This window comes from Culex pipiens, chromosome 1 (assembly GCF_016801865.2).
Source record: "Culex pipiens pallens isolate TS chromosome 1, TS_CPP_V2, whole genome shotgun sequence".
Taxonomy (NCBI): Eukaryota; Metazoa; Arthropoda; class Insecta; order Diptera; family Culicidae; genus Culex; species Culex pipiens.
Window position 1 is genome coordinate 115,999,834 of NC_068937.1, and position 21,928 is coordinate 116,021,761.

Sequence of the window (21,928 nt, forward strand, 5' to 3'; positions counted from 1 at the left end):
ATATCAAAACCGTCGGCCGCGCTGCTTCTGTGATTTTCCCCTCTGCTTGGGGAAGGTGTTTCATTTTTCGGTTTCATTTCGCTTCGCGAAATTTTGGATTGCTACCCTGTATAGAGCCCTAAGACGAAGTTCTTCGTCAAAAATCCACAAAAATGTAAATGTAACAATACGGCTGCCAGTATCATTTTTGTTTTGTTTAGCCTAAGGTTTCTTTAACCAAAATTTGGCCATTCTGAAGCAGGACTGTGATTTGTTGAAAATTAATCGACTTCTGAGAATTTATCGACGAAAAGTTCCGACTCCAACTGTTCTTGAATCACTGCCAGTGTCCTCGACGGGGGTGACATTAATTAGAACGGACACCGCCGCTGGACCACTCCTTTTTCTACAGATTGACCTTTGCCAAGATCAACCAATCAGCAATCCAGGCAACATGTTGCAGTAGGCTCGTCAATGTCTACCAGATGTCTGCCCGGACTTTGCGGTGATCACAGCGGCAGGACTGCTCTCCCATGATCCGCAGTCAGATTTCGCCGAGGAAAAAAGCTTGATTGATTACATTGACGAGATGGAGCGGCGGCGCGTGAAAAGGTTGAACTCTCTTCCTCTCGGCGTCGGAACACACGAGGAGCGATATCGATCTACGCGAGTTCGAGGAGGTGTCCGTCGAACAACTCTCACACGAGTTCTCCGTTGTAGTAATGGATTTGAATGCATAATTAATCACCTTGCCTACAGGTCGAGGATTGCTACGGCATCGCCGGGACTCTTCGCGGACGCGCAGTTGTTATGGAGTAATGACTTGGTAATTACAAGATTGGGCTTGTTTGTTTGTCCGCTGGAACACCCCCCGCATGTAACGGGACTCCCGCAGGCTAAAGGCTCATCTATTTGGTAGGGGGATACGGTTAAACAACCGCCCATCAACCCAAATAGGTCATCAGTGGAACACGCGCGTGTCGAAATAACGCCTAATCTTGTAGGAGATAGGACGCGGAATTCTGCTACCTCATCGCACACACCGCAGGTTCTTCTACATCAGCTTGCAAAAATTAGAAAATTCCAAAATAGCTGTTTGACCCCCATGCAATCAAACAATTTCCTCTCAAACCTAACCTATTTCTTCGGCACGTTCGTTGTTCTGCGGTTGTATTGACGAGACCGCAATTACTTCGTTACCTCCTTCTTCTACCGAAGTCGGTAACGACCCCGGGTCTGCTCGGCAGCGGGTGAGCGAGAACTCCATTAATCTGCGACCTCCTGGTGCGAGCGAGCGCTCTCTTCGCGGTTGTGTGTCTAAGAACACGTTGCTGAACGACGTTCACTTCTCGCGAAGATAAAAAGCGGAGGTACTAGAACTCTGAAGTGGCTCGTTGCATAAATTCAGCGCATCTGTGAGGCAAGACCTGGTGAGTCATCGCACGGAAAGTTCAGAGCTGAAATGTTTTGGTGAATTTAGGTGAAAACGACGTTTCGACAGTCAACGATGGCTTCGCCAGGGGCTCTGCTCACCAGTGTTGCCAGAGAAACGTATTTCATAATTCAACTACGCCTATTACGCCATGGAGCATCCCTTCGACTGACAGCTTCTCCGCCGCAGGGGTGTACTCGCTCTTCGTAGCTGTCAAAGTGGGCTAAGGTCCCAACCGCTCGCGGGACCCACCAAAAGCCTGCAATTTAAGGTTCGTCCAGCTGCACAACTCAATCACAGTGCTCCTCGGAAATTGAAGGCGCAAATACCGGCTCGAAGAAATGTGTGTTCATTGGTCGTCTGCGAGGCGAGTTGTGTGCTCGCTCGCTCCAAAAGTTCGTGAAAGGTCAACTCTAATTTGACATTGATCGTCGCCGTACCGCTTCTTGCAATCCCCGACCGAGGTTGATTAAAAGTGAGTGTTCCGTCGTGGTCCGATCGTTGCTGCTGCAGCAGCTGACATCATTACGGCCACTCTGCGTACTCGGCCAAACTTCCTTTCAATTATCGCCTCGAGAGCGATCTTCTCTTTTGTTACTCCTTTGAAGTTTTTTTTTTCGTTGAGGTTGAGGTTATGTAGGTCTCCTTACACTTTCAGTTCGCGAACGCAGTTGGCATTGACAGATTGATCTGATCAGAGTGCGATGAGAACACAAGCGAAAGTGAGCGCGCACAGCCGCCGTCGTAGCCTACTGGGTGAAGCACGTCGCGACACGCTTAAACGGGTCTGATCCAACATGACGGTTGGTAAAGGGGCGGCGGGAAGCCTCCGTCATTACCGGTAGTAAATAAACCGCATAATTACACACGCGCGGGTACAGCAGCAGCGGGTGACAGCTGGACGGAGGTGCGGCTTGCCGCAGCACGGCACGAGGAAATTCAATTTCATTGAGATGATTTATCATTATCAAATCGCGCAGCTCGGTCAGTAATGACTTGATTGGCCGCGGGTTGCCTCCCTGCTGGCTGGTTGTGGTAGACCAGCATCCGTCTTCTTGTACGACGACGACGTCCGTGATCTGGAGCGATACGGAGCAGTCTGTCCGTCGTCTTGAGCTCCGTTTTGTTTTGTTTTTGTGATTAGCTACTGAGTGAGCAAGGTGAAGAAATCACGTGACTACTTGGAGGAAATAATTGCGACGGATGCACAAGTCGAGTTGAGCCTTTTCGTAGACTGATCTACTGTCACGTTTCAACTACGATTAAATTTTAATGCATTAAATGAACTGTTGTGCAATTAAATTCTCGTATTCTGCTGAAAATACTCGATTTATTATTGTAAATTTGATAATAACTCATATTTCTCCTCTGAATAATTTCTTTTCTAAAAAGATGCCACATTCAATAGAGAGGCAAAAGCTCTTGAGGTAGTATACAGTAAATTTTCTCCACCGGTTATCTTGATAAATCACAAAAGAGTGCTGAGAGAAAAAAAAGCTCAGCCGACAATAGAAATTTTGTGGGCTCCAGTGCATTCTCGTCAGACCAGAATACACTTGGGAAATATTTTTGTAAAATGCTTGTAGAAGGAATACGAAAAACTTTTAGTAAAAGTGCAATTACTCAGGAATGTTCACAAAAAGTTGCTCTACTGGTAGGTGTACTTGGTTTTAGTAAATTTCAAGAAACGCTTTAGATTATCCAGCAACATTCAGACACGTCCGCTTATTTAGATGGTGTTAGGCATATTTCCCCAAGGCATTTTTCTCTCAACATTCTACGAAAGCTGTCAGCTAACATTATACAACTCAATAATCTGTGATGTTCTAGCCTCTTCCGGACTGCCGAAACCCTTGACCGCAATACCCAAGGCCACCGGGCGCGGCCAACAAACGAGGCGACCCTCCGCGGTCGTACTAATAGGCCCGCGTAAACCGCTCATAAATCAGCACCGGGGCGCGATCTCGTTCACGCGCTAATTCCAGTGTTTTCGGGCTGGTTTCCAGTCCCGAATTTGTGCATAATTTTCCCATAAATTTTCGATCGATTTCGGGCGCGCTGGGTCGAAAATGTGTAATATGTTAATTAGCGACGCGGGGTGACGAGTAAATTAGAGTTGGTTGGCCCTCCCAGGTTTTGGAGGGGGCAGGGGGGCCAGAACCTACTCGTGGTCTGTCTCAGCAGGTGGGGGTATTCCCGTGGGGGGCTACCATTCATCAACCCGCGATAGATTCCAGCTAGGTGGTGGTCTGGAAGGTTTTTCGACGAAGGATTTGAGATACTTTAAAACAAGATGCAAAATATGAGAAATTTGGCCTGTATCCGGGAAACCATGAATCACATCAATTTCGATAGCTATGCTCAACCTCAATTCAACTGCAATACGGCATTGTAAAGTAAATCACAACGCCTGCTGCGGTGCATTCTCCCTTCCCAAGAATTGCGCGTTGACATTTGAGCCGACAGACGCGCTCGAAGATCGATGATCATGCCGCGACACTTATTTTTCCAAGATGGCCGCCACGACGCGTCTTGTCAGAATGGTTCCGAAGGTGAAAGTTGTTTGCGTCTCCAATTTCCAAACCGCAGTGATCACCTGGGGCAGGACCCTCGTTGACCCACTGAACCATTCTGCGTGATGATCGTGTGACTTGACCTTCTTGCGCGTTGATTGCGCTCGCGGGCTTTGTTGAACTGTCAAAAGTACATTAAGAGGCTGGCGCTGTTGAAAGCATGGCGCCAACAACGCGCGCGCGTCGCCTCTTTTGCGTATCGAAATAATGACCAGCGACGCAGAGTCTAGTTACCGCGATGCGAGATCTTGATGCGCGGTGACGCAAGGCCGACAGGGGCCAGCTCTGGCGTACACCATTTCCTCTGTTCGCACCAAACCATTACTTCGATGGCCGCGTAATTGATAAAAGGCCGATATTGATCCACTCCGGTCCGGTCTGGTGGGGAGGTTATCGAGAATCAAGAGCACCGGGTATTATGAACCGGCATACAATGCCATAAGGCCTGGTGATCGAGTGGTGAGCAGACTCGTTGTTGGCGTAACACATCGTGGAGTGCTGTGTTGTGTACGTTTGGAGTGAGTTTTAATGAGTGGGCTCGGTAATATAAATTACTAGTTCCTTGCGAAGCTTGAACGCGCAACACTGACGACATCGATCACCGGGATCGAGCGGGTGTCGTTGATCGATGTTCTGAAATTAGTTTGGATTAGGTGGATTTTTTACAGCTTCCCAAGTATGGTAACTCACGATGAGCAACCTTTTCCCAGAACACATCTTTTTCACCCAAATCAAACTCCGTTGATATTTATTAACGATCAAGCTTCGTTGTCATTCGTTGTCAGTTTGTCTGTAAACAAATTGCTAATTTTTCAGTACGGAAGTCTAATTAAATGGCAGAGCTCCGTTGTTGTAATGAAATTGTAGAAGGGCAAGTAGGGGAAATAAACCCATTTTAAGCCTAATAAGCGGTCTTGTTTGAATGATGCTGGATAATTTGGAGTGTTCCTTGAAATTCAGTAAAACCAAGTACACCAACGAGTAGTGCAACTTTTTGTGAACATTTCTGTTTATTTTCGCTTTTATTAAAAGTTATGCTATTCCTTTTACAAGCATTTTAAAAAAATATTTCAAAGACGCATTCTAATCAGTCGTGTGCATTGGGCCACGCCCATTTTTGTATTTTCAGCTTAGTTCTTTATTTGCCTTCGCTTCTCGCTCGGTTTTCTTCAGCCTTCGATTAGAATGGATGGTCAAAATTGAAACGTCAAAAGACTTAGCGCGTTTGTTTTTTTTATGGCGCTTGCTAATTCTTTACATGTTTCGGGATTTTTTCTCAAGTGAGTGACTAAGTAACGGTCAAAAGAACATGTTGCCGGTAGTTGGAAGCAATTTTATATCTTATGCGCTTTGAAATCGTTAGCGCAAGTGAAATGATATTGATGGCGACTTTCGTTAAGCAGTTAACCTCTGATCTTGCGTGTGGATGTGTGTGCCACCAAAATGATGAGAAATGGTCTCGCAAAATAGAAATTATGATCAAAAGTGCATTAAATTTGATCTTTTTGGTCAGTAAGTGGCATACATTTGCGTGCTTACTCCAGGCGGTGCTGTTGCTGGTAAGTTTACAGCCTAAATAGTATTTTTGGAGCTTTAATCGAGCATCAAACTCTCCATATGAAGAAGATAGGTGTTTGATTAGAAAGGGTATATTTCCCCTATCGAAAAATCGTTGACCTGAGTGCAATCAGGTTCCTTAATTAATTGAATTGATCACCCTAATGCGATCAATCATTTTCACTTGCTGTGTAAACCGCACATTAACGGTAGCGCCACCGCACGTGGTTACCGGTTGCCGGCAGAGGTGGTGTGACCGGTTGATTATCATCGCATCCTCCGGACAGGCACGCGTCCGGTTGATATCGATACATGAACGAGATTACCTACCGTTGACTTATATCGTTCAATGTGAGTTTACGAACCCTCTCGGTTTCACTCTAAAGCAAGATTCGTAAAACTGGCACCACTGTTGATAAAAAAAAACAGAGTTGCGGTTTTCCCTTTCAACCTAAACCTGCCATCGTAATTAATCATGCATGCGTTTACCTCGATCTCACACACTTTCGTCGCGCGCCAATCAGAAGCTTCCAGGATGTCTGCGCGCAGTGTCTTTCCCACCGCGGCAATGTTGCCATCCGCTACTATGTTGCAAACGATCTAACTTTATGGCAGCCGCACCACTCTAATTGCCGCCTGATTTATTTTTATGCGCTGGAAGCGTTTTTAATGGGTCTCCTCTCTCGGTTTATTATTTTTCCGAGTAGGTTGATCAAGTACACGCGGCGAGTGCGTATCGCATTACCCGGACCATCCGACGGACTCCGGTGGTGATTTACGGCCGCACTCTCCTTTCGCCGCCCGGGGGCGACCCCGAGCTATGCGAGGATCAGTTTGCTAGCAACGCTTGCATAATTGCTGTTCGACTGGCAGCACTGCAAGTTTTCTAATGAAAGACAATTTAGACCTCCATGCTAAAGTGTTGGCAACACTGCTTCTACAACATTGTTGCAACTATACCTTTCCCCACTGGAGTTCTATACCATCAACACTTCGCCGGACCGCCAAGGTGTTGTGAAAGTTGCCACCTCCTGGACCTTCCGGCGTCCGTCCAGAGTAGGCTTAGGCTAATCGCGATGGCGGCGGCGGCGGCTTCAGTCACAAAGTAGGCTTTGCGCGGATCATCATCATCATTATGATGGTGGTTTCTACAGATCCACGTGCGCACACCTCGTTTGTGGATCGCCGTCGTCACTGCAAAGTAGTAGCAGCGTTGGCATCGTTTTTGGGGGTGGGCGGGTGCGATGGCCTCCGTCATAAAGCAGATTTACATGTGGCGAGCGCGAGATTGGGACTCTTCCTCGATTGATGATGCCGACAGTATCTCAAGTCCTAAGTTTGGTACATTTGCACGATATAATGTGAATTGTGGTTCTCAAATTCATGTACACAAATTTGGGAATCGATTTTAACTCAAAACCCTAGTCTTTTTGAATTAATCTAATGATGAGAATGGATTCAGTAGATAAAATTACATTGAAAATGGTCAACTACATTGAAGAAGCAGACTTCTTGAACATTCTGCAAAGCATTTTTGACCAAACAGAAACATTATTTTTAGAATGTCAATAAATATGCGTAGGAACAAGCAAATTTCAGAAACCAGGAGTTTTTTAGAAAAGGGAAAATACATGAATTTTTAAAGACTGTGAAGTCACGCTCGTTTTTTTAATGCATGCTTTTTGTTCAGATTATTTCTATTTTTAATAAATGATGTTTTTTTTCTTTATTTTGATTAAATAATGGTTGTGAAATCAAATTTCGTTTAACATTCTTAATAATGTTTCTGTGTCTTTCATGTTAGTTGCGACTTAATATGTGTTAACCTTGTGTGTGAAATACATAACAAATTTCTCTAATAGTGTGGTTCAGAAACAATACAACTGATGGTTTGCTCAGAGTACAAAGATTTGAGAAACATAGTTTGCTAGAAAAATAACTGATTATATTACATGTTTCAGGTTGTCTATTCTTAAATCAGTCCAAAAACATATTTGTCCAATGTGCATTTTGCAATTTCGGCCGATTTCAGCGTGACGTACTATACTGATGACACCAATGAATATATTTTTTAAGAGAGGTCAAATCGCTTCAAACTCTTCGACAAAGTTGTTACCAGGAACTCTACCAGCTAATCAGAATTTAGAAAAAAATCTTTGAGAGATTCAAAAATTGCAAAACCAAAAAGTATTTTAATTTAACACTCAAACGCTCGGGTAGTCATTTGACCCCTATTTTTTTTCTTAGAAATCCCATAACTTTTGATAGAATTGACCAATTTGGATGCTTTCGATTGCAAAAGATACAGATTTGTCTATATTTTGAACTGCCAGATGGGGGACAAATGTGGTCCATTTTTACCGGAGATATTCCGGATTCTGTTGGGGTACCTCGGCCCTCCTATATGGGTATTTGGCCAATATAATAAAAACTTTTCAACAGAAAAATTTCGGAAATGATGCAAAACTACAAGCCATCATCCTAATACATCATCCTGCAAAAATAATTGACATGGTTAAGTCCTACGGGGCAGCGGAGCCGGTTCCAGTTGGGCAACAATTGACATCAGCTCAGTGAACCGTTTCTGGATAGAACCTGTTCCGGTGCCCGAAGGTCTTCAGCATGTCATGTATCTATGCAGGATGATGTTTTAGGATGATTTCTTGAAGTTTTGCATCATTTCCGATTTTATTCTGTTGAAAAGTTTTTATTATATTGGCCAAATATCCATTTAGGAGGGCCGAGGTACCCCAACAGAATCCGGAATATCTCCGGTAAAAATGGACCACATTTGTCCTCCGTCTGACAATTGAAAATATAGACAAATCTGGATCTTTTGCACCCGGAAGCATCCAAATTGGTCAATTCTATCAAAAGTTATGAGATTTTTAAGAAAAAAAAAAATAGGAGTCAAATGACTACCCGAGCGTTTGAGTGTTAAACTTCAAAATAGAAACGACAGCATTTTTCACGGTGTTGTTTTTGAGGAGTTGGAGTCGCTAAATATTCAGAAGCTTGGGATGGAATCGGATTTGAAAAAAAAGAACCCGATTCCGAAGTCCTGATCTTGAGTGTGGCCCGTGAACCACTTTCCAAGGTTTAAACACCAACAATTACGGTATTTACGACTTCCAGCGCGTCCTTTATCCTTCTTAACTACCATTTCTCGAAACCTTCAATGACACATTTTTCTTCGCGCGATCGCGGAACACTTTTCCGCGGCGAAAGCCAGCAGATCTGGCCACCCTCGAGCGATCAGGCGCCCCCATTTTTTGTTGCCTGCCAGAAGCTGGCTGCTGCCGTGACTGACGGAGTCGGTCGTCGGTTGGCCCTCCCGAAAAGGTTATTATTTTTAATGATAGCACCTCGGTTCAGCAAACAGCACCAGGACCAGCACTTTGTTTAAGTATAATTTACTCACACTCTCTTTCGCTGCAGAGAGTAGTAGCACACGGAGGGGGAAGAAAAGGAACCGTGCACGATCCGCGACCAAACCGCGGCGATCCCTCCCCTAGGCAGTGTCAGAGGTTTATGCCATCTGGGCTGGCCAGAGGAGGTTAAACTTTTCACGAATTTGCATGCCGAAAAAGACGAAATGGTCATTTTCCGTGCAATTTTACGAGGTCGCGATAATTGCGGGTTTATGCGCTGCGTTTATCTGGTGAGGCAGTTTTGCACTGTGTGATCATTGTTTTTTTTGGCAGAAGAATTTGCTTCAGGAAACACGAAAATTATGGACTGGACAAGTGGTAGTCTCTGCGTGTCATTTATTTGTGAGGTTGAAATTATTTAATAAAATTTAAGTGAAACGGCATTTACGGCTCGCACCCAGCATTTTCATTAATTACTGAAGCTGTTATTTCCAAAGTTCACAATAAATATGATTTGTTGTCTGAAATAATTTTTATTTCCGATCTGTATCATCTGCCACTACAAACAACGCTCTCACGACAAACTGATTCCGTTCTATTCCTTAACATTTGGATGCGCATCCCTTTCACAACTCATGTAATTGGATCGTTTTGTGGTGGGCTCCTCCAGTCGCATATACAACTGATCCATTTAGGCTACCAGCCTCCAACAGTTGTCACGTTTTGTGCTGCCACGAACGGTTTCTTGGCCATTATTCGGGGCAACATAGACAAAGCACATAAATAACCTCGAATGCCCATCACCAGGTTGAGATCGTGAAATTAAGATGCTCTCGTGTCGGTGGCTGCTGGCTGGAGTCGAAAGGTCTGGACTGCTCTATCGGGGCCCATTTCATCGGCCATTGAGCACAGATTTACCGGGGCATTTCGCGTGGAGCAACCAGTTTGCTGCCACCAGGGGATCGTTACACCCATATATGGACTGTCGAATACTATTGAGCAGTTCTCTCAGATTTCGGTCATTCGATTTTTTTTTGTATTTTTTAATCCAACTGAAACTTTTTTGGTGCCTTCGGTATGCCCAAAGAAGCCATTCTGCATCATTAGTTTGTCCATATAATTTTCCATACAAATTTGGTAGCTGTCCATACAAAAATGATGTATGAAAATTCCAAAATCTGTATCTTTTGAAGGAATTTTTTGATCGATTTGGTGTCTTCGGCAAAGTTGTAGGTATGGATACGAACTACACTGGAAAAAAATGGTACACGGTAAAAAAAATTTGGTGTTTTTTAATTAACTTTTTGTCACTAAAACTTGATTTGAAAAAAACTCTATTTTTATTTGTTTTTTTTTATATGTTTTATAGGACATCAAATGCCAAATTTTCAGAAATTTACAGGTTGTGCAAAAATTCTTTGAGCGAGTTACAGTATGTAAAAAAAGTATTTACACCCTTTGGGCACTATGCACATTTTGTGATGAAACATGTAAAAAATTTAAAGTTTGACAGGAACCTAGTACTACGTTTTGTTCAGAAACTCATGCCAAACATTTTGCTACAAAAAGCTCATGAAAAGATGTTTTCTAAAAAAAATTATAATAAATACTATTACGAAAATAAAAAAGGTGCAAAAAAAGTTTGTACACCTTTCGAAAAATTAACATAAATAATGTTATTTGTTGACAAATCACCATAAATCCAGTCTCCCAACTCCAAATAGGCATCCTTGACTGATTAAAAAAATAATTTGGATTGAATATAAAGTTTACTAACTCCAGGGTTGATTGATATGCACGGTGTCGTGCTTAAATCATAGGAGACGGGTATCAAGTCGTCACCAAGCACGCATGTTTTTCAGAGTCTATGGTGATGCACGTCACTTTTTTCTTTTCTGGTGCTTACTTTTCTGGTAAGCACGTCACTTGACAAGCACATAACTGCACGTGTGCTTATTTTCAAGCGGACTTTTTTAAAATTTCAATAAGAGGTTTGTAAAATAATATTTTTTAATTGTGGGATAACATTAAAAAGCTCTTTTATGTTTTAGATTGAGGATTAAACGCATAAAATAATGGAAAATTCGACGGCAAATCAAATCGACATTACAGTCTAGCCGACAGTGTTATTTGTCGATTCAGAGGCCTGATGTGAGTTGCGATAATCCTGTCTTAAGTTGCCGGATGCAGTTTCCATCGCTGAATTCCGCGGATGGCTTCGTTTATGGACTTCATGCCGGTTCCGAGTTTATGGATGACCAGCGGGCTTTGCTAGATCCAACAGTTAGGCGTCTTGGCTATTCGCCATCGCTCTGTGGCGGCCCCAGCACTTGCTTATGCGAGTGACCCTACTTTGAAGGTCAGCAGCTTGAGGGTAGTCGACCACTAGACTACGGATTGTAGTCCTTTTACTGATTCATGCAACCTAGTCCGACAAATCCGTGGCATGGTAGATGCTCTGTGATTGGCCTCTTGGTTCCAACGATGGCAAGGCGATAGCTATTTTGATAATCTGCGCTCTAAAAATTTATGTTTCATGTTTTTGAAGTACTCGGATTTTGGGAACCGTTTACTGATAAGGCCAATTTATCACACCAGTTTGAGCTTGGACCAACTCTCATCGAGTTCGTTGATTAAAAACGATGTGTCTGTGTTTAAAACTGTAATTTAAATATAGGCACGCGAAATCATAAGCACTGCGTGCTTTACATAAGCACGCGCACTGCTCAGCAATTTGTCATGTGCAGAGCCAAATCAAAGTACACTTAGAAAATTCGTGTGTGTCTATTCATCAACCCTGCTAACTACTCAGTATAAAAGTTTATATAACTCTGGAAATTCTATATAAAACTTATCTAAACTTAATTTTGCAAACTTTTAATTCAACTAAATGTCAATATATTACCATAGAATTGCTAAATGAACATTTTGGAGTGGGTATAACATCGTTTTGGGGGTATTTGTATCGATAGAATAGATTTTTCGTTGGAATTTCGTACCAACCCGGAATTACGTCGTAGGAAAATCCACCAGCATCCGAACCGGTCCACGATTCACAAGTCAACCTATGTGGAATCGGAAAGGGCATAACATTTCCGATCTTTTGATACCCATACATCTAGGTTTTCTTTAAAACCTACGTTTTTAAATACCTGGGCAAAAAGTAAGTTTGATCCACGAGAATAAAAATTACGAAATTCCATACATTTTTGGCAGGTTGCTCAAACGAAACCATAACAACGTTTTTGCTTAGGTATTAAAAAACGTGGGTTTTATAGTAAACCTGGATGTATGGGTATCAAAAGATCGGAAATTTTATGCCCTTTCTGATGCCACATGGTTGACTTGTGAATTGTGGACCGGTTCAGATGCCGGCGGATTTTCCTACGACGTAATTCCGGGATGGTACAAAATTCCAACGAAAAATCTATTCTATCGATACAAATACCCCCAAAACGATGTTATACCCACTCCAAAATGTTTATTTAGCAATTATATGGTAATATATTGACATTTAGTTGAATTAAAAGTTTGCAAAATTAAGTTTAGATAAGTTTTATATAGAATTTCCAGAGTTAGGACCATTAGTAAATGTGTAAATTTACATCTTTCTGATTGTAATTTCCCAAGTTCCTCATAAATTGAGGTAAAATTACATTGAAAATGAGGTTGTGTGTAAAACAAACTTTTAAGGTTCAACTTTTGGGTGCAGTGAAGCCACAGGTTACTGAATCCACTCTGGAGTGTCATCCGTAGGTCACGTTCCTTCTGAAAGTGGTTCACGAAGAAGAGCACCGGGGCAAAAATACTACGGCCAAAACGAAATTCGTGCCTAGGTAATAATAATTCAACAAACCTCCCTCTCCCAACTCATGGAGGAGGAGCACCACAGAAATGAATGAAAGGGATCGTGTGTTCTCATTTTCTAACGGCAACGCTAACGCCATGAACGTGGTCGTGCCAAAGTTACCCCATGCAATCTTTTGGTTACGATCTCTGGAGAATCCAAGCAATGGGCCGATTTTTCTTTAGCTTTTGGCAAATATCGGGAAGAACTTGTCGTCCAGCCAAAAAAGTTGTAACTCAGCTGCGTGGTAATGGCCTTTGCGAAAAAAAAGATGTTATGTGGGTAATTCTCTACCAACTCACACGAAATCGGGAAAAGTTGCCCCGACCCCTCTTCGATTTGCGTGAAACTTTGTCCTAAGGGGTAACTTTTGTCCCTGATCACGAATCCGAGGTTCGTTTTTTGATATCTCGTGACGGAGGGGCGGTACGACCCCTTCCATTTTTGAACATGCGAAAAAAGAGGTGTTTTTCAATAATTTGCAGCCTGAAACGGTGATGAGATAGAAATTTGGTGTCAAAGGGACTTTTATGTAAAATTAGACGCCCGATTTGATGGCGTACTCAGAATTCCGAAAAAACGTATTTTTCATCGAAAAAAACACTAAAAAAGTTTTAAAAATTCTCCCATTTTCCGTTACTCGACTGTAAAAAATTTTGAAACATGTCATTTTATGGGAAATTTAATGTACTTTTCGAATCTACATTGTCCCAGAAGGGTCATTTTTTCATTTAGAACAAAATTTTTCATTTTAAAATTTCGTGTTTTTTCTAACTTTGCAGGGTTATTTTTTAGAGTGTAACAATGTTCTACAAAGTTGTAGAGCAGACAATTACAAAAAATTTGATATATAGACATAAGGGGTTTGCTTATAAACATCACAAGTTATCGCGATTTTACGAAAAAAAGTTTTGAAAAAGTTACTTTTTGCGTTTCTCTTTGTTTCGTCGTCCGTGTCTGTCGCGGGTGACCATGAACGGCCATGATCGATGACGACCAACTTTTTTAAAACTTTTTTTCGTAAAATCGTGATAACTTGTGATGTTTATAAGCAAAACCCTTATGTATATATATTAAAATTTTTGTAATTGTCTGCTCTACAACTTTGTAGAACATTGTTACACTCTAAAAAATAACCCTGCAAAGTTAGAAAAAACACGAAATTTTAAAATGAAAAAATTTGTTCTAAATGAAAAAATGACCCTTCTGGGACAATGTAGATTCGAAAAGTACATTAAATTTCCCATAAAATGACATGTTCCAAAATTTTTTACAGTCGAGTAACGGAAAATGGGAGAATTTTTAAAACTTTTTTAGTGTTTTTTTCGATGAAAAATACGTTTTTTCGGAATTCTGAGTACGCCATCAAATCGGGCGTCTAATTTTACATAAAAGTCCCTTTGACACCAAATTTCTATCTCATCACCGTTTCAGGCTGCAAATTATTGAAAAACACCTCTTTTTTCGCATGTTCAAAAATGGAAGGGGTCGTACCGCCCCTCCGTCACGAGATATCAAAAAACGGACCTCGGATTCGTGATCAGGGACAAAAGTTACCCCTTAGGACAAAGTTTCACGCAAATCGAAGAGGGGTCGGGGCAACTGCTGTGTGAGTTGGCGGAGAATTACCCATGTAAAATTACATGCAGAAATATGTAGTCCATTAGTATGGAAAACCCTCTCGACCTCATTATTTGAATTCATTCTTCCCACTCTTATACGGTACTTTCCCTTTTTTTATTGTCCTTCGGAAAGAAAATATATTTATCCTTTACCTTAAAGGTTCAAATTCGAAACAATGATTTTCGCCAAATCTGACCAAACTGATAAGCAGAGGCCGCCTTGGCCGAGAGTGTCCAATCGAGAATCCCCCCAAAAAGAAAACCTGTTTTGCGATGCACCGCCGGCCTTACAAATGCAGCATCGCTCTTCTGTAGGGAGACCATTTGGCGGTCGTCGTCCCCGGGCCCGTTTTACTTTCTTGAAGTCGGTCGTGTCAATGTCTTGGCCGGTCGGTTGGCGCGGACTTTGGAAACTGGAAATCTCTTTCCGCGCGCTCGCAAAATGCCAACCTGACCGGTGTGCAACCGAAAGATGATGATGATGATGATGGCGAGAAATGCAAATGTGGGTACGACGAAAACTTTCCTCTTCATCATGTGTGTGCACTTTGAAACTACAAACGAGTAATAATTAAGTAACAAAAAGAGCGGATCGACGCCAGTTTGGCGAATTGACGTCGAAAATGGATGCAATATCGGTACATTGAACTGGATAGTTTTATTAATGGCAAATGTGCCTATATTGGGCCTATGCATTTTCGACCCAACCGTTAAACATCGATTAGAACAATAGATCCCCGAAATGAATGAAATTCTGCGTACAGCTCGAAAGTACAGTCGACTCTCTGGCTGTCGATCTTATCGATATCAATAATTCTCCATCTATCGATGAATTCTTCAGACCCTTCAATCTGCATACTTCAATTATCTTCATTCCTCGATATTTTCCCTTGCTTGAAGGATCTCTTCCTCGACGGTCCCTTGGATTTTGTTTGCTTTAAAAATCTCTTCCGGTTGTCAATAATTTTACATTCTCATGGCTTGCATAGACATTTTTCTTGGCGAAACGAAGCTTTGAAGGGTGTTTGACATTAGTTTACTTTTGTTGCCATGATTCTCTCCCATAGCTGGGCATCAAGAAAAAAAAATCAATCGAGTCTTCCTTTGCATCGTTCTGTAAACTGATGATTCTCTTCCTCGACGGTCCCTTGGATATTGACAACCAGAGAGTCGACTGTAGTAGTATTTTTGTAAAGGTACACAGAAAAAAAATGAATTCCCGTAATCGTGAATTGAGTTCACGATTGTGAGAACGACGAAGGAATTCATTCATGAGTATGGTGCATTTGCACTATAAACGTGAATATATTCCTTCCTGGTTTCCGCATTCGTGAATTGAATTCACGATTTCGAGAATTGATTTTTTCCCGTGTACTTGAGACACCAGTTCAACAACCCAAACTAATCGTTCAGCAGATCTTCGACCTCCACGCTGCAGACGATCTCCTAAGACCTTAACCACGGAAAGGTGGTGCGCACATCATCATTAAGTGATTATCGCACTCTTGCCGGGAAGTGGTAACTTCCGGTCCAGCGTCACACCTGTCTGTCACTCCAATTACCACGCTGGTGTGGTGACCTCGGAGTTGACAGGTGCCCAATTAAACGGTTCAACGGGTTGACATCGCGCAGCTATAAGCGCGCGATCCAAGTTGGCCGCCGCCGCCGCCTCAAAGCCTACTTTGTGAAATGTGTCGTACATTTCCGGTGGCGCGCGCCCGGGCAGGTTTCTTCTGTTCTGCCCCATAGAAGGCACCGCCAGCGACACACACACACACGGTGACTCAAGTGCCCCGCGGGAACCTGGCGAAGAAAGCTTGTTTTCTCTTTGCAAGATCGACGACTTTTTTCTGTGGCTGTGTCCGGCGCGCGTTCCCAGGCGAAAGCAACTCACGATCCGCGCGCGCAAGTGTGTCTCCACAGGTACCTCACCGAGAGGAGCTGGACATGGCCAACAAGATCCCGGGAGGTGAGACTACGACGAGAGGAAATAAATATTTGAATTTAATGTGCCGCGGCGCACATGATCAACCACGCGAGGAGAACTAGGTACCTCACCCAGGTGCGGTTACCTCCGCGGAGACCTCGCAGCTTTGTTGAACAAAACGACGACGACGACGACGACGACGACGACGACGACGACGGAGGTGCGGCCCTCCGTCCTGTGGAGAGACCCAGAGACCTAGAGAACAGCCGCCAGGGGGAAGTCCCCGGTCGCAACTTCGTGTATAGTCATGTCATGAGTATAGGAAAGGGAGATGTAGAAGATGTTGGCCTACATTTGGTATTATCTTCTCGGCGTACCCGGTGGTATGGGAGTTTGTTTTCTTTCTGCACAAGCTACGAACCCGCGGGCATACGTGATGTGGTCTCGGGTGCTCCCAACCAGGGCAGTACCTAGGTTCCAACATTGACACAAGACTGCAGACTACCACCCGCGCTCAGCAGGCACTCCAGGTGGAAACCGTGTCCAAACTTTGCCAGATCAATCAGTCACAACGGCGAAACCAGAACATCCAACCTCACCTCACGCTACCTGCTGTGGGACCCCCACCGTCCACAGGTGGGCGCCAATTGGGGAGGTTGCCCAAATTGTTGGCCCCACCAGCTTCCAGTAGTCGCCGAGGTAGCTCAAGTCCAAATTAATCAAAACCGCAGAACGCGGCGTCGTTCAATCAGCTGTGCGGTTCCAGTTTCCTAGCGGAGAACCTCCCAACCACTTATACAACTCTGAGAGATCTGGTTCAGGTACTCGACGTAACGTGTCTTTGCAGATTCTTGAAATTCAATTCTCCGGGGGTCCTCGCGGGGTGGTGCTGTCTTGTTCCCGTTTTCACCGACGAGAAGCTGTGTGTGTGTGTCAGCGGCTGGTGCTGGTTCTGCGCTGGCAGCATTGAAGTCTCCAGGCGTTGTGGTTGAGGGACTGTGGGAAAATTTTCTGCGCAATCGCCTGGCACCTCGCGAGTACGGTTTAGCGAACACGTCGTAGGTGGTACTTTGTTAGCAGCTGAATAAAAGGTGGCCGTAAAACGACAAATGGACATTACTGTGAAGAGGGTGAAGCTTCTTCAGAAGTGAGGTTTTGTTGAATGCTGCATTGTATCATGAATATCTTCAAGTTTTTATTGCTGATACCTCCGTTGATACTCATCGGTTTGTTAACTGATCTTTGGTTTCACCGTTAGCTATGGTTGAGATGACCTAGTAACAACATGCTCAAACATTTTTTCAACAAATGGCAATTGCGCAAAGAAAGCATGATTGCGACCCAGAAAAAAAAACAAACATTCTTCCACTAAATACTTATCAATTAACTTTGTCCCCCCCTCTCCTGAAAGGTGGTCAGAATGACACAGTCAGCTATGGAGGCATGTCAGTACCATTGAACCGTGCGAGCAGCGAATGAAAAAGAGAGTGACAGTTACGACAAAACAGCATTTTTACCAATTAAAACATTAAGGTGTGCCGCAACGTTGAACGCGCGCGCTCACCGTACGGACTGGAATCGTAAACAGCTGTTGGCTGGCTGCTGCGAGAGATCGACTTTCACTAGAGGAGAGACCCTCGGAGGAAATGCTCATTTGGGGACAATGGTGGGTGAAGAAAAGGGTACAAATGTATTTTTGATTTGAGAAAATGTGTAAAATGTTTGATTCTAACTATTTCCAGGATAATAACCTGACATATTATAGGAAGGATTCATTACCTACAAAAATAAATTAATCCAAGCCAACTCTTTTATGAGACAGTTTTTAAAATATTTGAGAAAATATAAAAACCGTATGCGTAATTTTGACACTTTTCTGTTGTAATGTCACTTTTTCAGTCTAAATTGAGGTAAAATTACATCATCAAAGAGGTAATATTCAACCTTCCAAAAGTCAAACCCCATCGGAGTAAAGGTAAGAACAAGATTGTCCGTCAGGACTGAACGCAAACGCAAAATTTTGCGCCTGTCATCATAGCCTGCCAGTCATCGACCATTGAAGAAAGCAACCCCTGCAGATTGTTCGACTGACAGTTGATAGAAAAATCGAACTGGCACAGCGTTCTGCGTTCACCACTGCGTCGAACGGACAATCTTGTTCTTAGCTTAAGCGGGATACACTCAATGTTTACATTTGTTTATCCAGGTTTTTAAGCGAAGATGGCGTTCGAATGGCAAACAGCCGAAATGTCAAAGTCGCGCAATAGCACCAACATTAGAAAACAAATGTGGCTGTCAGGCCATGGCACACTTTTTTCGGAATATTGGTACCACTGCGTGATTTTGACATTTCGGATGTTCACCATTCAAACGCCATCTTCGCTTAAAAACCTGGATAGGACCGTTGACTAATATATGTGTAATTAATAATCTAAAATAGGCCCTAATAATAAAGTCGAGGGTTGGACTTTCAAGGGAAACAAGTTTGGAATTTCAAAAATCTAGCCTAATATTTGGAAAAGTCATATGAAAATTTCAAAAAACATTTTGACGGTGTGATGATAATAATTTGATGATTTAACAAAATATGACGTAGTTCCTCAGATCTATAAATTGGACGCATTAGTTAGAGATATTTCAACAAAAATGTTATTTTTCAAAAACTTCTGCCAATTTTCTCGTATAGGTAATCATACGATACCATATTGTCAATATTGTTGAAAAATGTGTTATTTTACCTCTAAAAAAGTGTGATTTAACCACTTTTCTGGTGCAATGTCACTTTTTCAGTCTAAATTGAGGTAAAATTACATCATAATTATAGATGTAATATTCAACCTTACACAAATACATCTCCATGATTTGTTATCACCCAGTTATAAAATGCAAAATAGACTTGAAAACATGTCTAGTTCTCTTTTTAAAGATGCTTTAAGCTTTTGTGTTTCATATGTTTATAGGACCTTTTTAAGGGGTTACATTTATGTAAATCGGCAAAAATGTCAGAGGATGGTTTAAGCACACAAATAAACTTTTTTAAATCTAATTTCATGGCATTGGAATAAACATTTTCATTTATTAAGAATACAAATTTGAAGACATTTGGTTGCATCATTGCAGAGTTATAGTTATTTGAAGTTAGCAGTTTGGATATGGACTACACTGAAAAAAAATGATGCACGATAAAAAAAATTGGTGATTTTTTATTTAACTTATTGTCACTAAAACTTGATTTGCAAAAAAAACACTATTTTTAATTTTTTTATTTTTTGATATGTTTTAGAGGACATCAAATGCCAACTTTTCAGAAATTTCCAGGTTGTGCAAAAAAAATTTTGAGCGAGTTATGATTTTTTGAATCAATACTGATTTTTTCAAAAAATCGGAAAAATTGGTCGCAAACATTTTTCAACTTCATTTTTCGATGTAAAATCAAATTTGCAATCAAAAAGTACTTTAGTGAAATTTTGATAAAGTGCACCGTTTTCAAGTTAAATCCATTTTTAGGTGACTTTTTTGAAAATAGTCGCAGTTTTTCATTTTTTAAAATTAGTGCACATGTTTGCCCACTTTTGAAAAAAAAAAATAGTTTTGAAAAGCTGAGAAAATTCTCTATATTTTGCTTTATTGAACTTTGTTGATGCGACCCATAGTTGCTGAGATATTGCTATGCAAAGGCTAAAAAACAGGAAAATTGATGTTTTCTAAGTCTCACCCAAACAACCCAACATTTTCTAATGTCGATATCTCAGCAACTAATGGTCCGATTTTCAATGTTAAAATATGAAACATTCGTGAAATTTTCCGATCTTTTCGAAAAAAAAATATTTTCAAAATTTTTAAACCAAGACTAACATTTCAAAAGGGCTAAACATTCAATATTACCCTTTTAAAATGTTAGTCTTGGTTTAAAAATTTTGAAAATATTTTTTTCGAAAAGCTCGGAAAATTTCACGACTTTGAGTGGAACTTAGAAAACATAAATTTTCCTGTTTTTAAACCTTTGCATGGCAATATCTCAGCAACTAAGGGTCGTATCAACAAAGTTCAAAAATACGAAATAAAGAGAATTTTCTCAGCTTTTCAAAAATATTTTTTTCAAAGGTGGGCAAACATGTGCACTAATTTTAAAAAATGAAAAAATGCGACTATTTTCAAAAAAAGTCACCTAAAAATGGATTTAACTTGAAAACGGTGCACTTTATCAAAATTTTACTAGATTACTTTTTGATTGCAAATTTGATTTTACATCGAAAAATGAAGTTGAAAAATTTTTACGACCAATTTTTCGATTTTTTGAAAAAATCAGTATTGATTCAAAAATTCATAACTTGCTCAAAGATTTTTTGCACAACCTGGAAATTTCTGAAAAGTTGGCATTTAATGTCCTCTAAAACATATCAAAAAATAAAAAAATTAAAAATAGTGTTTTTTTTGCAAATCAAGTTTTAGTGACAAAAAGTTAAATAAAAAATCACCAAAATTTTTTTTACCGTTTATCATTTTTTTTTCAGTGTAGTCCATATCCATACCTACAACTTTGCCGAAGACACTAAATCGATCGAAAAATTCCTTCAAAAGATACAGATTTTTGAATTTTCATACATCATTTTTGTATGGCCAGCTGCCAAATTTGTATGGAAAATTATATGGACAAACTAATGATGCAAAATGCCTCTTCTATGGGCATACCGAAGGCACCAAAAAAGTTTCAGTCGGATTAAAAAATACAAAAATTAAAATTTAAGAAAAAAGACCGATTTTGTAGAGAATTGCTCGCATGGCAAAATTTTGAGCTGAAATCGTCCCTAAATCGGTTCAATCATGAAATATCTTCATGAAACTTTCAGAAGTGATTGTAAATCATCTTTTTAATGAATTCATTTTTTTTTGTAATATGAAGTTTTGTGATTTCTTACATGTATGTAACCCTTTAAACAAATTCTAGATTTGTGTGTTTTTCGTGTGTTTCTTTTTTCGTGAGTTTTGTTAAATGGCTCCATATGAATTGGTTTTGGTTTATCTTTTGACCAATACTGTTCAAACTTGAGCATAAAAAACTACCAAAATGATCATAAGAGCATAAAAAACACCCGACTACCAAATAAACCAGCAACACCCACCCGAAATTTCCTTTTCAAAACTTTCTCGTAGCAATCAGCAGAAATCACCGCCGTCAACAAAAACCTTTCGTCTTCATTAGTGAGTAGTGGGTTCGGGCCTGAGCTGCCCGCAAGGAAGCAACAACAACTCTAGATGATGAGCGCCTCCACATCAACCTTCGCGCCATCAGACGAATATCGGAGACCTTTCACCACCGCGAAAGTTCGCCCTCTAACAACGCACGCAAACGCAACCTCGAAAAGCGCAGCTACTAACGCTTGCGACTAATCTCCGGTCTTTTTTATTTCCATTTCATGCCGATTTGGAGCAAGAATTGAGATTTGGGACACGGGAGAAGGAGAGCAAAATTGGTGTGAGTGCAGAGTGGCTGTTCTAAACTAACGCTAGCATGGCATAGTAGGCAGGGACGCGCAAGACCACGTCAAGGAGCCTCTGTTCGAATCTTGTCAATGGAGCGTATGCAATTTTATTAAGGTGAATGCACCAAGCTCGGTCA

The 21,928-nt window shown here is 41.4% G+C and overlaps 1 protein-coding gene across 4 annotated transcripts in view; it reads right to left on the reverse strand.

Annotated features, from left to right (window-relative positions):
• Positions 1 to 21,928, reverse strand: part of LOC120416132 (leucine zipper putative tumor suppressor 2 homolog) — a 56,702-nt gene that overhangs the window by 19,443 nt on the left and 15,331 nt on the right. The window lies entirely within an intron of this gene.